This window comes from Lathyrus oleraceus, chromosome 4, assembly GCF_024323335.1.
Source record: "Lathyrus oleraceus cultivar Zhongwan6 chromosome 4, CAAS_Psat_ZW6_1.0, whole genome shotgun sequence".
NCBI lineage: Eukaryota > Viridiplantae > Streptophyta > Magnoliopsida > Fabales > Fabaceae > Lathyrus > Lathyrus oleraceus.
In genome coordinates, this window is record NC_066582.1 from 106209343 (window position 1) to 106213394 (window position 4052).

Genomic DNA, 4052 nt, shown 5'->3' on the forward strand with positions numbered 1-4052 from the left:
AAGTAGTAAAAGTGTGAATGTGGGAGTCGTGGAAATATATATACACAAGTTCAAAAACATGCAAAAACGACAGTGTTAGATTGAGAGGAAACAAAAACAATTATTACTGTTAAAAACTGAGTTGACAAGCGTGGGGAGAATTAAATGCAGCTAATGATGTGTGTCTAATCTCAAGATATGCACACTACTCGAGGGTATCTCAAAAGTTTGGCCCTTGAGTTCTAAGCTAGACAGGTGTCTAGAAGATTCAGAGCCACACGTTTAAGGTACCACATGTTGATGTTTCTGGAGTCAAGAATACCAAAAGGTTTATGACTAGAGAGGTTTCTGATAAAGATATCTTCTAACTTGTAGAAGTATCAGAACCATAATCAGATAAATAACATATGCTTAAGTCTGAGTCTAATTTAACATCAGAGATGAGAAACACATGTTCAGAGTCATTCTAGGCAATCTTCCATATTTAAAATTTACAGAATGAAAAGAAATCTATCTTCAGCTAAGGGTTTTGTAAAGATATCAGCCCATTGATGGTATGTATCTATAAATTTTAAAATAATTGTCCCTTTATGAACATAATCTCTAATAAAATGGTGATTAATTTCTATGTGCTTTGCTCTAGAATGTAAAATTGGATTCTTACTTAAGAAGATAGCAGTAGTATTATGAAAAAAGATAGGGATGTTACTCTCATAAATCTGAATGTCCTCAAGCTGATTCTTCATCCAGAGCATCTGAGTGTTGCAAAGTCAAGCTAAGATGTACTCTGCTTCCATGAGATGAGGTTTCCTCCCAGAATTTGTCAGTTCCCATATGTACTTTTGCATTCTAACCTATCACCAGCGTAATCTGCATCACAATACCCAGAAAGCCTGTACTCACTAACGCGAAAACGTATCGTATATTTGGCTTAATATGCATTGCTTTTTACTTGATTAACACTTATTATTACGCAGTATTTTATGTTTATTTCAGGTATTTATAGAATAAGAGATGTATAAGCAAGCAAAGTGGAAATAGAAAAAAGGAAAGAAAAAAAGAAGAAAATGGAGAAAAATAGAAAGCATGGCGCTCACCATACCACTTGGATGTGTGACGCCCACCACTTGGATGTGTGGCGCCCGCCATATGGCCTTAGGAAGTGGTGGCGCCCACCACACACAATGTGGCGCCCGCTACAAAGCTTGGACGTGTGGCGCCCATTTCACAAAAGGTGGCGCATGCCACGAAGACCATATTAGGGTTGTGGCAGCCGCCATCATCCCGGTCTTCCTTATTCCTCTCCACATTTTTAGCCACGACCTCCTCTTACTTTTTCAACCAACCAATGCTACAATTAGGGAGAGTGGGGAGTATATATGAGAAGGTTGGTTTTCACGAAAGGTGAATGCATTTTTCCAGTCAGATTCTTGTTGTTAGATTTTCTTAGGCAGTTTCCTACCTTATAAAAGCAATAGATTCTCCACATCGGGGACTATTGCAATTATTATTTAAGCATCTGAATTTGATTGTAACGGTGTACTGGATTGCCAAAGCTTGTCGGCATTGTTGAATTTGAAGAATCAGTATTCATTCCAAGTTCTCGATTTATATTCCAGGTTTTATTTTAATTGCCATTTTAAATGCTCATGCCTTATTGTATGCTTCATTGTCTGAATATCATGTTTGTTACCGGATACATGTCCGGCTAAACCAATAGGTATCGGTATGTAAAGATCGTCAAAGTGACGGGATTCGTAAATAATTGGTGTTGGATTTTATAAAATATTATTTTCCGGTTTTAGTTTCTTGTTTTATTCAAAACTGTTTTTCATACAAGAGTACAAAGCAAACAAAGATTACAGTCAATAAGAACGAGAGTTTGAGATTTTAACCGGATAGCTGAAACTAGGCATTAATCCTAAACACAACGAGATCGCTTTAGGATTAATTAGACTTTATTCATATTCAAAAATTACTTTTAAATTCATAATGAGACTGCGAGAGCCAAGTATTTTGGTTTAAGTGTATGATCAGAGTCAATAAAACGAGAGTGTGAGACAAATTCCTTTTTATAAATAATTTCTACTGAAGAATATTTTGATCTTTAAGATTACACCAACTATCTATCGAATCCCCGAAGTTTGATGCGTTACATACCGATATCCCTTTATTAAATATCTTTATTAATATTCTGTTTACGTTATAGTTATTTCTCTTCATCCCTCCAATCTTAGAAAGATCTTAAGCCTTAGATTTATATAGTAACATTAGATAACGGTACATTCGATTATTAGTCCTTTGGGTTCGATAATCTTTAAAACTATGTGATACGACTGCGCACTTGGAGTCATGATTCCCATAGACTTACTAAGTCGCGATCAAGTTTTTGGCGCCGTTGTCGGGGACTAATTTAGTCGATATCGTAACTCCAGTGTTTCCTAATATAGACTAAGGCACTATTTTCTCTATTACTATGTATCACCCAAATTTTCTCTATGATTATCACTCCCAGTATTTTGAGGAATCGGATTCCTATAAATCCGACCTGGAAATATTAATGGAGGATTTCATTGCGACGCAAACTCACTCTAGGATAGAATCTATGATGGAATGCTTTGTGGCTACACAAACTCTTCAGAAAGAAGAACTTAGAAAACAAAGTCTCTATACCAATGAAACTCTTAGGTAACTGAACATTGTGGTCGAGTCCCTCGTCACTCACAACGAGGCATTGGAGACTCAAATATCCCTGCTTGCGCAAACACCTCTAGGACCATTACATGAGAAACATCTGGATGTTGTAACAATCACCAGTGAAAAATTTACCGAAAATCCTAAGGAGAGTGATAACGAGGACGGTTCATATGAGAAAAGAGTAGAGATTGAGAAAGATCCACTGACACCACCCGAAAGGGAGGTTGTCAAAGAGGTGGAGAATGAAGCACTATGTGTTATTCCTCCTCCCTATAAATCACCAATTCCTTTCCCGCGAAGGTCTGTGAAAGTTAAGGTAGACACCAAATCCAAAAGGTATGATGAGCTATTAGAAAAATATCCACACCAATGCACCTTTATTTAAGATCCTGAATAAGAAGAGAAAATTAGAAGACCGTGAAACTAGGGAACTCATTAGCATAAAAAGTGGCAAGTTAGACTTTGAGGTGGTGGATAAAAAAATTGAACCCAAACCTGAAAAGCTAGCTCTCAGTATAGAGCCAGAACCACCACCACAAGTTCAGAAGGATAAACTTCCTCGCAGAAGAAAAAGAAGAAAAGGTGATGGATATGAGAGATGGCTTGATAAGTGGCCATGGAAATCGAGGATAATTAAAAGTTTGAACAAGGATTCATCCTCAAAAGAACCACCATGAGTACTTACACTCCTGAGTCATCGCGCTATCGACGTAAAACATAGCGAATATTTCCTGTTTCATTAATGTCATTTTTTATCTATCCATTTTTTTTCTTTCTTATTTTTCATAAAGTCAATCGGTATTTTTCTTTATTGTTAACCTTTACTAACTTAATTTTATTATCTACTTAAATTTATCTAGATACTGACTATCACGATGCAACAAGTAGATTACATGGACATAGTCTTCAGAGGTAGAGGTCAAAGGAGATGCTTTGAGGCCCTAGCTCAGAGAGAGATGGAACTAACCATATACCCAGATGGACGTACTATGACCAAGTTAGGTATAAGAGATAATGTTATGTTCCTAATTAACCAAATAGGCTGGGACACCTTTGCTATCAAAAGAAATTCCAGTTCCTACCGTAGGTTAACTTTAAAGGTCCTAAGCTCTATAGTTTACCTGCCAAACCATAGTATGGGATTTAACAAAGGCCTCATCACCTTTAGGTTGTTCGATATTGAGTATCGTTACACTCATAGAGAAATAGTTGAACTCCTAGGATGCCCTAATGGTCCTAATACCTTTACCACTACCCAGGAAGACATGCTTGTAGACCTTGAATTAGATTACTTTTGGGGTAGCATCACAGGAAATAACCATCCCGAGCCGGATCTCATGTATTCTAAGAACATCCACAACCCTGCCATTCGTTAC